The sequence below is a fragment of the Pongo pygmaeus genome, chromosome 2 (genome assembly GCF_028885625.2).
Source record: "Pongo pygmaeus isolate AG05252 chromosome 2, NHGRI_mPonPyg2-v2.0_pri, whole genome shotgun sequence".
Lineage (NCBI taxonomy): Eukaryota > Metazoa > Chordata > Mammalia > Primates > Hominidae > Pongo > Pongo pygmaeus.
This window is the reverse complement of record NC_085930.1, coordinates 47,215,846-47,229,434: the sequence shown is the minus strand read 5'-3', so window position 1 is coordinate 47,229,434 and position 13,589 is coordinate 47,215,846. Positions and strand designations below refer to the sequence as shown.

Here is a 13,589-nt window from a genome sequence, read left to right as displayed (position 1 = left end):
GCAGACCCCAAGATATGTATGACCATTTATGGCATCTATAGTCTTCTTCTTCCTGACCAAAAGGAATGAAAATACATCAAGAATCTGTCCTGCAGGAAACCCCAAAGTACCTAGAGAGCGATGGCACAGGTTCTGTATGCACATATAAATACCCTTGCATCTGGCTTTCTCCTGTAAACCTTTTGCCAAATAGAAAATAGAGAATTAAAAACTCCCAAATTCAGTATGCGTGAAATGTCATTAAATCTAGTACAAATTTTTTGAATCTGTCAGATAAAGGAAATCATGTATCCAGAGTAAAGATGGAATATCAGTTGACAGGCACTTAATTTTGAGAGACATATAAATCTAAAAATCTAATAGTGCCTCATCCTTTGAAAACACTGGAAACCAGAAAGGTATTAGGAAAATCAATAAGGTAAAAATCATCATCCTACTATTTGGAATGACTCCCACATAAGAATTAATTAACGCAATACTTCTAGAACGTTAAAGGGATGTTAAAACATTATCTCTACCCATAGAAAACAAACATATAAACCCATCTAACTTTTAGACAGAGTAGTTAAAGAAAAAAGATTGGAAATATGAATTAAGATTGGAAATAAGAGGTCATTTCTGTCCTGTTGTCACACCATTTACCCTCTTCAGCTAGAAGGATAAGTGTCGAACTTCAGTTCATCCAAATTCCTCAGCTCTATCATCAGAGCAGTGACACATTCTAATTTTCTGACTCATTTGTGATGAATAATCTCTCCCTTTTCTATTCACAGTGCTGAAAGTAACCAATTTTTGTGTGAGTTATGATTACTTATTTTCCCTTTTTTTAAATTGCACTATTATTGTTTTCTCTTAGCAGAATTTGTCTCCCTCTTTATCACCCAGTGTGAATCTCATGTTCAGAAAAGCCCATGGACAGTAATAGTGCCTAGGCTTGGAGTTAGTCAAGAGGAATGAGAGTCTGACGACCCAGATTCTGTTTTTAACCCAGCCAGATACCTCAGCTGGCAAGTGGTTCAGCTTCCTCACCATAAAATGGGTATAATAATAGCTTTCCCTTACCACTGTGAAATATTTAGAATGCAAATCAAGCCAAACCTGTCTCCTTCCAAAGAGAAGCTTAAACTAGCCTGCGTAATCCTGAATGAGCCCAGATTCAAGGGGAAACATAAAGTGGGTAACTCCTAAAGGTAGTGTAATTTAGTGGTTAAAAATATGTAGATTTTAGAATGGCACACACTTATTCAGATGCCAGCAGCAGTATGATCTGAGCTAAGTTTCCTAATTTCTCAAATTTCCCTTTTTTCTCTAGTAAATTGGAAGTAACAGTATTTTCTCTTGTAGTGGGGATTAAATGATACACTGTTAACCATGCTTCTCAAACTCTTCCACTTGGGTGATCCTCAAGTTAGAGTGAGTGATCCAATACTAAGGGTGCCTGCCAGGACATTGCTTGAAGTAGTCTGCCACAAACAAGACTTTTCAGTGAAGTCTCAGGTTTCACCCAAAAAATATATACACAGATTTTCCTTTCAGCTCCTCAATATATTCTTGTTTGTTTCACTCAACCGGAAGTTCCATGAGGACAAGAACAGTATCTGTTTTCTTTTTGGTATAACATCGAAGAAATAGTTATTGGGTAAATGAACACGTGTGCAAATAAGACTTTAAATTACTTGCCCACAAGGAATACTGACCCTCCAGGAAGACAGCCATGTATTTATTATTTATTTTGTGGCTTTTTCTACTCCCGTTACACTGCTCACATTCCTGGGTATACTCATATCCAAATTTGAGAAGGATTTATTTCTCAAGGTACCTGAAGGACTCAGTAAATAGTGATTCTTAGTATCATTATCATCTCTCTGCTCAGTACTCCTCTACTCCATTGTTGCTAAGGCTTTGTAGACTTTTTTAAAAAAGAAATTGTAAAGGACTGGGAAGGTGGGAGTCTGGCAGGCCTTCAAAGAAGCCTGTGTGGCTCTAACCACATACGCTTACCCACTTAGAACTCTCTTTTATACATTTTCTTTGCTGCTGGCTTTAGTTTATAGCATTTCATGAAAACTCTGTAGAGGTGAGTAGCTATGGAATTGAAAGAGGGTTTTCTCCCATCTCTGCCTAGGCCAGGGGTTCCTAACCTGGGATTCATGAATGGCCTTCATGGAGTCTAGGAGTTCCTTGAGACTTGGTGTTTTTTGAGAAGTTTTCTGGAGAAAGAGATTCTCATAGGGATCGGTATCACTTCAAACTGTTGAAAACCACTGCTGTAGAACTTTATGTAAACTACACTAGAATTGACTTTAAAGTGACAATTAATAACATTTTTGATTCTTGGAGATTGACACTATATAATAATTTCCACTCAGAAATTATAATACGAAGATTAAACTTCACCCCTCGTCATCCCCCTCTCTCTGCTCATCCCCCACCTTCCACCCTGATGTTTTAACGTCCTGAATTACTTGGGGTTTACAGTTTTATACTCTTTGCTAGATATATTTATGCTTTGAACCAAGTGTGCTTAATGCAAATATTTTTAATCCTCTGTGAAACTATTATAGATAATTATTTGCATTTCGGATAAAAACAACTTATAGACATATAAGGTGAACATCACTTAGGTGGAAAGAGCATGTATCAATGAAATAACAATTTGAATTGAGCAAATATAAATCTATGTAGATTAATACATATTCTCAGAATTACATAGCAGATTATAATTCAGTCAAGAAGTAGGTGTCTTCTGATGCCTATGAACATTTATGAATTGTGTAAGAACTCTGAGATTAAATTTTTAGCCATAGTATTCAGTTTGGGATCATATTATCATTTTATATTAACATATAAGTACAACAATTATATCCAATAAAACTTCCATTTAACTTGGCTTTAATTTGTTTTAGACTGTGACATACACACTGTAATTTTTCTCTCCATTTTGGATTCCTATCATTGACAGCCAGCCTGTGTGTCATTTGACATCCAGGAAAGATAGTTTTTCATTCCAGACATTGGATGTGTTAGTCAATTTGGGTACAACTTACATTGATCTCTTTTGATCACATCAAAAATTTAATTTTAACTAATTTTATGAATAAATGCACCTTGAAATTTAGAAAAGTTATGTGCTTAGGTATAAGAACATAAACACTAGGTATAGTTTTAAAAGAGCATAGTATTGTTGAGAGTTATCGGGTTTATAACATGCAACAGAAAAATGATCATTGAACATATTTCATAGAAAATTGCTAATAATATTTTCTTCTTCTCCCCAAAGGTTAGAAAAGACAGAAAGTTCAAAAAAGGGAGAGGGAAAGAAAGAAAGAGAAATAGAGAGAGAGGAATGTAGGAAAGGAGGGAGGGAGGAAGGGAAGGAAGAAAGGAGAGAGGGAGGGAGGAAAATGGTAAGAAAATATGCCCCTGTGCCATAGTCTAATATTCTGGCTTGCAGAGAAGACTAGAATATAGCAAAACTTAGAGCTTTAAAATCTTTACAGACTAGTCAGTCTTTTATATTTATATGTATATATATATTTTTTTCAAATTTGTATGTGCTTTCAATGAATCATACATAACCTAATTATCTTGCTTAAAATTTTCATTAAACTCATCAATTTTGTGAAACAATTTGAAAGCATTGGAGATCTCCAACCTCTCTTGTGTTAGCATGTATAATAATCCAGGCTGGAGATTTTCATCTTAACTCGTCTTGTCACCATCCTGCATCAAGTACACCTGCATGTACTTGAGCGAGGTTTCACATTGACCACAAAGGGAAATCATTTCTTTGAAGAAATCTCTACAATAGCGCAATTGTCCCAAAAACTTTCCAGGAAGGGCGATGTCTTTAACTGCTGGTTTTCTGCTTTAGCCTTTTCAGTTCAAAGATACTTAATAAGGTCCTTCTACTTGATCTCCTTTAGTGAAGTTTGTTTTGCGTATTTCTGGAGGCCTTATGTGAAGTTGTTAAAATCATGGTGTCAGAGAGGCAAGATTGAATCAGCCTGCATTAAATTCTTGATATATTTTAGTGGGCTGGAGGTAGGGGGACCTGCTTTGTTTTCTCAGTATCTTTTTTTGGTTTATTAATTTCTCATGGCTCTTCTCCTACTTCAGTTTTATCCTTCTAAGAGCAGCTATCAAAACACTGATGGGTCCGGGCACGGTGGCTCACGCTTGTAATTCCAGCACTTTGGGAGGCCAAGGTGGGTGGATCACCTGAGTTCAGGAGTTCAAGACCAGCCTGGCCAATATGGCAAACCCCGTTTCTACTAAAAATACAAAAAGTAGCTGAGTGTGGTGGTGCACGCCTGTAGTCCCAGCTACTCGGGAGGCTGAAGCAGGAGAATCGCTTAAACTCAGGAGGCGGAGGTTGCAGTGAGCCAAGATCGTGCCACTGCACTCCAGCCTGGGTGACAGAGGGAGAGTCCATCTCAAAAAAAAAAAGAAAAAAGAAAAAAAAACAAAGCACAATGATGGGCAGACCAGTCCTATAATAGTTTTTTTTTGGCCTGTGATTTTTTTTTTTTCTTTTTTCTTTTTTTTTTTTGGTGGAGTCTTGCTCTTGTCACCCAGGCTGGAGTGCAGTCATGTGATCTGGGCTCACTGCAACCTCCACCTCCCGGGTTCAAGCAGTTCTCCTGCCTTGACCTCCCAAGTAGCTGGGATTACAGGTGCCCGCCACCACACCTGGCTAATTTTTGTAGTTTTAGTAGAAACAGCGTTCCACCATGTTGGCCAGGCTGGTCTTGAACTCCTGACCTCAAGTGATCCACCTGCCTTGGCCTCCCAAAGTGCTGGAATTTACAGAAATGAGCCACTGTGCCCAGCCTGGCTTGTAATTTAAAGAGTGAAATATCAGATTTTAAACATAGAACAAGAACACTGTAAGGGTCAGCTCCTCCAAAATCTGAAATTTTCATCATTTCATCTGAAATTTTCATCACCAAACAGAGATGTGTTTGGTGGGAGAGAAGCTTTGTTTAAAATCACTTTATCAGATTATTTTCCACCATAGAGGGGACATTCTAGGCTGGTGAGAAGGGGTAGAGGCAGTTTTAGAAGGCAAGTCCAGGGCAAACTTAGGACTGAGTTCTTAGCAACACACGAATGTATTGAATTTGTTCAGAGGAACTTCTGGACATTAAACATACTAAATATACCTTAAAAGAGACAAAGTTTATCAGGGTTTGACTCATCTTTGTCAAAATTAGCTAAAATTGGTCATGTACTATACAGTAAAGCTTTTACCTATTCTAGTCAGTGCTGCCCAATAGAAGTTTCTGCAATAATAGAAACATTTTCTATCTGTGCTATCCAGTAAGGCAGTCACCAGCCACATGTGGGTATTGAGCACTTGAAATGCAGCTGGCAAGACCGAGGAACTAAATGTTTAGCTTTTTATTAAATGTTAAATAGACTAGTGGCTATTGTGTTAAATGGTAACATAGCTCTACCAAATCCTATATGATACAGATTAGAAAGAAATTAACAAAGAAAGGTTTTTGCACTCCTTGTGCTGGGAAGTACTGTCTTGGTCATCATAGCAGGGGGTCATACCTTTAGAAAGTTTTTATGAAGCTGGGTCTCCTTTGTTTTGAAGCTAGAAGTGACAAAATGGGCTCCTTTAGGAACAACCAGTCCCATCTATGCCTAGATTTGCTTTCTTTCTTCCCACTATATCATTTTGCATTTATATATCGGTTTTGCATCATATATCTGTTTGCTTTTAATTCCTTATTTTTTCTTTGATTTTCAGATCTTTGACCGTCAGTCTGTAACCTGCCCCTTCTCTTTATGTAAGTAAAAGTGATTTCTTTACCTTTAAAAAAAAAAGTGTCGGATTTAGGAAATTGTGGTCTTCATTGGCATATTTCATAGTTGACTTTGTTGTGGTTTCTAGTGCTTCTGTAGTGCGTATTAGTTTCTTTTGCGTTTGGAGTCTATGCTGTTGGTGGTAATACTAAGTTGCTTTCCATGAGGGTGCAGAAAATACCAGTGGCCCAGATACTGTACTTCTATTAAGGCTGCCCTTTACTTGGCTGCAGCTGCTGTTTGCAAAAGTCACTGCTCTTTTAAAGTATAGCTTACATTATTCAGCCAAATACCAGCAACAGTTGGGCTTTTACTCCCCTGTCAATCATTGGGCAATTATGTATTCTTCAGTTATGTACCCATCCCTAGGTCCAATAGTTTTTAATTTTAACTTCTAGATCAGAGCTTTCATTTATTGACAAAATTTCTAATATCCCTTTACTAAGAAGTACAAGACTGTAAAGTAAATAGGCTAAACTTTTGTGCAAAATTATGAAGTCTACAGGGGAAAAAAAAGAAATCCCAGATTCACGTGTGCTAGAAGGTTTATAAAGGTACCACTCTTTTTTAGAAAAGATGGAAAGGCATTTGGGGGAAAAAAAAAAACACTTGATTTTATATGAAAAAAAGAGAACATTAATTATTTAAAATTCAAACCAGGCTGCACTGAATGGGTTTAAATAAATTTTATTTTGAACTGCTTGAAAGAGATTCTAGGCCAATGAACCCAAATAATCAAAGTCACTTATAAGAGACACCACCCAAAAGATCCTACAGGTAGTGATAGTCACCTAATGTGATAAATAATTATCGGTATCATCTGGCTGCTTCTCACTCTCTGGTGAGCTCTGTTGCTTATTCACAACATTATATCTTGCTTCACTGACTCCTCACTCCAAGGTATTTCTTGTATTATAATCATTTGCACAGAATGGAGGTTCCCATGGCTATTTTGTTTATGCGTGCCTTCCACTAACATTCCTAGAAGATAGTGGCAAATATATTTAGGGAGGCAGAATCCTCCAAAGGATGCTAAGGCTAAAGTGTAACGTGACAGTTTATTTGACAGAGAAAGGAGACTGATTAAACTCCCCAAAGACTGGAGCTGTGTGTAATGCATTTATACAACAGGGGTGGGTCCTACCTGTCCCTGACAAGTCTTGTTATTCTCTATTTCAGTGTTGATAGAGTGGGTCTGTAAATGCTTTGGAGGATGTCAATATGCATGCTTATGGTTACCGCTTTATATCTGCACAGCCCTCCCCTCAGTTACCTAGCACTGCATATTTCTAGTCCTCTGACTGGCAAATCATTTTTATTACAGTTCTTTTGTGTAAAAACAGTTCACATAATAGCTCTGTGTTAGACAAGGCATTAATCCTCACATCACCGGGATGAGTCAGCACAGTGCACTCCTGCCCGCATGGCTCAGCTATTGTGACGTCAGTGCTATAGGGCGAGCCTCAGACACAAGCAGTACAGGGGACCTGTGTCACCAATTAGGAATCAAGGGGGAGACTTTTGAGATAGAAAGTGTAGTTGAAAGGCTGTCTCTGGCTCATAGGAAAATGCAAATCTGATTCTATGCTACATCAACCATCAGTTGCATAGCTTCTAGAGATATCCTATTTTTTAACCACACATAAGGCTGGGGGAGTGACCTATAATGAGCAGATAATCCGTTCATATACCCATGACCTTGTGCCATCCCTGGGCCAGGCTTCATGTTTGCTTGGCTTGTTCCAAATCTTGAAGCTGCCCTCATATCAGCAGGGTGACCGGGCTTATGACAGTCCTACTGTCCTCAAGTACCCCATAGACACAGTTGATGGTTGATGGCTCCAGGGTGGTGCCCCAGAGGCCCAACAAAAGGAAAAGAAATGTCCAATGTCCCTTGAGAACAGATCAGAACATTATCTCCCCAGTGCTTTGACTCCAAGTGCCTCTTCAATGGCCTTCTCTAAACAGGTACAGAATTCTGCTTGTTCGATCTTCTCTTAGCAGTGCATTTAGTCCAGTATCACAATCTGTATTTGACCTGGATCTCAATAGGAACTGAGGAGCTCTCAGATGTTCCCCCAAGAATTTTCCATTCCATTACTGTTTAGCAGAAACAAAGAGGAACACTCCATAATCTGCCATGCTACCTTGAAGCAGGTAGCACAGACTTACCTTATTTGGGAAACCTGGTTCTTATAAGTTAGGTCTCGCTACAACTCAGATTCAGATTTATTCTCAGGACAATGTCTTTCAATACTGAATATTAAGTCTTGAAAAGGGTGTTAATTTACAGCCTTAGTGGCATTCTCTGTTAAAAAGACCTTCCTCCCTCACAGAATTTATCCCTTCACTCTTACTGTCACCCCAGCCAGTCACCAGCCCCTGCCATACCCATCAGAAAGTGCCTTACTGCTGGGATCTTCCGCCTTCATTAGATTGCTAATGGGCTCCTACTATGCTTATAAAAGCTAACACTACTACTTGGCTTCGTTTTGATTAATTATCATGTACAGCTCTTTATTTAGTTTTCATTCAACAAACATTTATGGAAAGCTAGTCACTATGCTTGGTTCTGGAAACTCCGGGATAAATAAGAAATGCTTTCTTTTGTTAGAAATCTCAGTCTGATAGGGGAGATAAATAAGTGAATAAAGACTATAGCATATGATAGGCACTGAAATGCAGGTATATACAAGACGTAGTAAGAGGAATGAAGAAGGAGTGGCCACTTGCATGTAGTAAGGTGACCAGGCTGGGTCTTAAAGTCAGAAGAGTAAATTGCAGTTTACCAGGTAGATATGAAAGAGCAGAAACAAAAGGGGATCATAATCAAGAAAAACGTAAGAGCATTTACAAAATCAGGAGGCGTTAAGTAGCAACGAGATTCAGACGAGTGAATAGTTCAGTGTGGTTGAAACATGGTGGTTGAAAAAGTAGTATGAGATTGGGCTGGAAAGCAGGCAGGGGACCTTGCCTGCCATACGGAGGACCTTGTATGCCATGCAGAGGAGTTTGGACTTGATCCTGCAGGCTCAAGGAGGCTTTGAAGAATTGTAAGCAGATGTATGTTTTAGAAAGAGCACTTGGTGAAAGTGGAGAGGCTGGCTCAGAATAGGGAGACCAGGTCAAAGGTAAAAGCCAAAGGCCTGAACTGTGCAGTAGGGGTAGGATGGAGGGAGAGGCTATTTGGTAGTGTTGAAATAGACATTAACCTTTGTGTAATTCCAGCATATCTTGGCCTATTGCATAATCTTTGCCTTCTAGGAGAAAGGCTGAAACATTGTGTGGAGTCAAATTTCAGACCAAAATACATCCTTATGGGATCTTCAGCAAAGACCTCAATTTGAATATGACCTCACTTTGAGCTACTGCCCCCTGGTCACCAGGCTCACGTGCCTCCTACTGCCCATAGTGGGTGTGAGGGAGGAGCAGGCAGATAAGGAGAAGACATTCCCAGTGTCCTGCTTGTCTCTTCTTTCACCTGAAAATGAAACAGTTTCTAAATAATGCCCCCCTAAAGTCAATCAATGCCCCAATTTCCTATCATTTTCTCATTGCTCCCTTTTTCTAAGCAAAATTTCCAAACCATTGAACTGAATTGCAACTTATGCACAGCCGGGTGTTGAAACAATTCAGTGTATTCATTCCTTCTCTCTGAATTAGAGTTCACCATAAGTGTGCTTTTCTCTTGTTCACTTTGGGCTGCCAGGACAATTTAAAGGAAATTTTCAACAGCTTATGTTTCATGTACTATGTTCTCTTTTGCAAATGGGAGGATATGCGTGGGTGTGTTTAAGCCTTCTCTATATTGCTTTCTGGAGAAAGGTTTGGGAAGATGAACAAGACGAGGAGTAGGGACCTATTGAAAGCCCAGGTCCCCCAGTGACCTGAGTGCAGAACGTAGGCTGGTGATCAGATGGTCAATTATGTGTTTGTCAAAACACAGTGGGCTGCATTCCAGGCTGCCAGCTTTGGAAGCCCAGCTTCTGCCAACCAAATGTCATCTGGGAACATGCAACACTGGGCACTGTGAAGGAGTTTGAAATAGACCATGCCACAGCCAACCTACTGCCAGTCTTATAGCACCAATATGGCATGCACAGCCGGGCCCCATGTTTCAGAGCTCAGGAATTCACTGTACTAAATTCAAGAGGTCAGATGGGTTCATGTTTTCAAAGCCTATGTTCTCTGCTTTGAACACTGTGACTTGCTCCTCAGCAATTTCCAAGGGATTTTTCCAGTCACATCTCTGTGGAAACCACTCTTTTTGTGATGGTTATAAGATCCTTGTAAATGTCCCAGAGGATAGGAAAAAAAAAATAAACTTGCTCTGACAATGACTATGATTTCAACAGAGGGATTCCAACTCTTAGGAAATTACATTAAAGGTGCATAGCTTTTAAAATATCAGGAACCACCTTGGCAACTTATAAAAAGCAGAAGGGCTTTGCCTATTTTATAAAGTGATTTGCATATACCTGCATAAATAATGTCCCCACCTGTACTTTTATGCATTTAGGTTGAATAAATTAAATTTTGTGATCTTTAAAATATTCACTGTCTTTCATTGCTCAGACACCATTTTCAGGACCCTTCCTCCTCATTTCTTTTCCTAGTGATAAGAGTGGCTATTTTTTTTCAATCTTTTGACTCATTCAGAGAATCAAAACACTCTGAACACCAATCGACTATAGCCAGGAATATTACCTCCCTCTGGTTGCATTTCTCTTAGCCTTTCTACCTATCAGATGGTGAGTTCCATGTATTTTTAATAAGAGAAATAAAGTAAAATATTACTAAGGTGAAAACACAGCACAAGACAGAATTAAGTTCTATTTACATATATATGTAAGAGAGAGAGAGACTCTGTGTGTGTGTGTGTGTATGTGTATACACAGACTTGCACTGATACACACCTCAGGGACATGCCCATAGTAACCTTTTCTTTCACCACTGCACTGCGACAACCTCTTCAGGAACTATCCAGCTACTAAGGCATTTCCATTGTACCTTGGGCCTTCAAATCAAAGCCTGGTCAGTAGGCCACCCTCCCCCACATTCACGCTGTAAGATATTATTAAAAACATACTATGTACAAAGAATAAGGTTTATTGGATAGTTAAAGCATAAATACAGCATAAGTACATGACCCTTTCTTGCTCTTAAGGAATTTAAAATTCAGTTAGGAAAAGCAGTTATATTGTTGAGCGTTGTGTATGCACATAAGATAATAAATGACTAAGTTCCAAAAGGAATGATACAGTCCAGGAAGTACCATAGGGTTTCATTCATGAAAGAGCCTTGCAGGCTAGAAAGTTTCATGTAAAACTGATTCAGCTGAGTCTTGAAAACTGGCTAAAATGTAAAAAAGATGAAGAGAAACAGAATCATATTCCAAGCAAAATCATATACCAAAGTGTTGGAATCTTCCAGGGGGCCCATAAATAGCATCACTTTTCCCCACTCGAATTCTAAACCTATTGAAAAATAAGACAAAAGAACTGATAGCTAGGGAACCAAAATTTTTATAAAGGTTGGTTGAAGAGCATAGCTTAGTGTAAAGAGGAAATGGGTTTGCTGACTCTCTTCCCTTCAGTCAAACCTTTCAAAAGCTCTCTCACAGGAAAATGTGGATCTGCATATGAGCAACACTTTCCAGGTCATTGCCTCCCGATAGTCTCAGTAGAAAAGGAAGGACAAAGAGGCTAAACTCCTGTGCTTACAAATTTGGATAGATCGGTTCTACCTACCTGAGAAATATAGACCAAGGGCTGTCCCACCAATGGGATACTTTGCCTCCATGGGGAAGTATAAGGAATGAGACAAGAGGAAAGTAGTGTTTAGAAAACATCTGGAAACTAGGAGTAGGGAAGAGGCATTCTTACCCACACTGACATCCATAGACTGGAAAACAAGAGGAGGAAGTACTGAGTGAGATGAAAATGGGAACCAGAGCCATGAGGCTAAACAAGGCTCTCATCTGGTCTGAGAGCATATACCTGGGGTAAGAACCAGTAGTCCCACTGGTTATCCAAGATCTAAACTAAGCACCCCTTTTCAGAGTCTCAAAAGTTACAAGAATCAGAACCTGGGGGAACAGGCAAGAAATGAAGATAATGGACAAAAGCCTAGTTAGGAAAAAAAATACAAAAACTCTAGTTTCTTGTTCAACTAATAATAACAATAAGAAATAACTATTGAGTGCTTGCCTTGCTTTAGATACTGGACTAAATACTTTTAATGGCTATCTGATTTAACCTTCAAAACTACCCTATTAAGTAGATGCTACTATAATCCTAATTGTGCAGATCAGAAAACTGAGATTTAACATGTTTGATTTATTTTATAAGAACATGTAATAAATGGTAGAGATAGAATTTGACTCCAGGACTATGTCTTAAAAGCCTCAGCCAAATTTTACTAGACACAAAGTTGAATGTCTACTAAATGCTAAAGGTATATATAATAAAGGAATATTCACATAGTCTCTCTCCTTCTGGAGCTTATAATCTGGGGAATGTAAGACAGATACTAAGCAAATGGTCTCACAATATAACTTGTAATTACAAATTGTGCTTACCACTATACAACAAAAGTACCATGTGCTCTAAGAGCAAACAAAAGAAGAAGATTTAAGTGAGTCTGGAAATTCAGGAGAGGCTTCTCTGAAATAGTAACATTTGAGATGACACCTGAAGGTTAAAAACAAAAAGTAAGGATGGATGGTGGAAGAGGATTCCAGGCAGAGGGAACAGCATGGATGAAGTCCCTGAAGAGAGCTGCACAGAGAGAAAAAGGTGACTAGCAGCCCAGGTTGAGGTTGAAGAGATATGTAGGGCCTGATGATAACAGGTCCTTGGTAGGCCATGTTAAGGATGTTTGTGTTTATCCTAAGGACAGTAGAGGAGCAAACTTAAGAAGGAGTGTGGCATGATCACTGTTGTTTTTTAAAAGGGTAAACTTTGGGGCATTTATCCCAGAGAGATGGAAACGTAACTGTACAACACCTGTACATTATGTTACACCAATGTACATAGCAGCTTTATTTGTAATAGCCCAAAACTGGAAACAACCCAAATTTTCTTCAGTGGGTCAGTGGTTAAGCAAACTGTTATATCTATACCATGGAATACCTCTCAGCACTAAGCAGAATAAATTATTGATACATACAGTAACTAGTTTTAATCACAAGGGTATTACATTGAGTGAAAAAGCTAATCTCAAGATGATGTACTGTTATGATTCTTATTTATATAGCACTCTTGAAATGAAAAAAAAATATGTAAGGATTGAGAACATACTTGTGGATGACAAAGTTAGGGAGTTGGGGTAGAAATGGAGGTAAGTGTTGCTATAAAAGGATAACACAAGGGATCTTTTCTGATGGAACTGTCCTGTAGCTTGACTGTGGTAGTATTCATGAGTGTATGCATGTAATAAAATTGCACAGAACTAAATATACACCCACATACTCATGTTCATATAAAACTGGTGAAACCTGAGTAAGGCAGATGGATTGCACCAATGTTAATTTCCTGATTGTGATATTGTACTATAGTCATATAAGATGTTACCATTTGGGCAAAACTGGGTAAAAAGAATAACAAATCTCTCTGTATTATCTCTTACAACTGCATGTTAATCTAAAATTATCTTCAAATTAAAAATTTAAAAATATATATCAAGGTAGCTTAACTTTGGTAAATAATTTGGAAGGATCAAAAATGGATATGAGGAAACCAGTGAGGGAGCTATTCCAGTAGACCACATAA

The 13,589-nt window shown here is 38.6% G+C and overlaps 1 protein-coding gene across 10 annotated transcripts in view; it reads left to right on the top strand.

Annotated features, from left to right (window-relative positions):
* Nucleotides 1–13,589, top strand: part of ZBTB20 (zinc finger and BTB domain containing 20) — an 838,685-nt gene that overhangs the window by 645,836 nt on the left and 179,260 nt on the right. For 9 of the 10 annotated variants that reach the window (XM_054482786.2, XM_054482788.2, XM_054482789.2 and 6 more), the window contains one exon: nucleotides 5,762–5,801. The exons of the other annotated variant lie outside the window; for it this stretch is intronic. The gene's annotated coding sequence lies outside the window, so the exon portion shown is untranslated. The remainder of the gene's footprint in view (nucleotides 1–5,761; nucleotides 5,802–13,589) is intronic. 10 annotated transcript variants of the gene reach the window in all.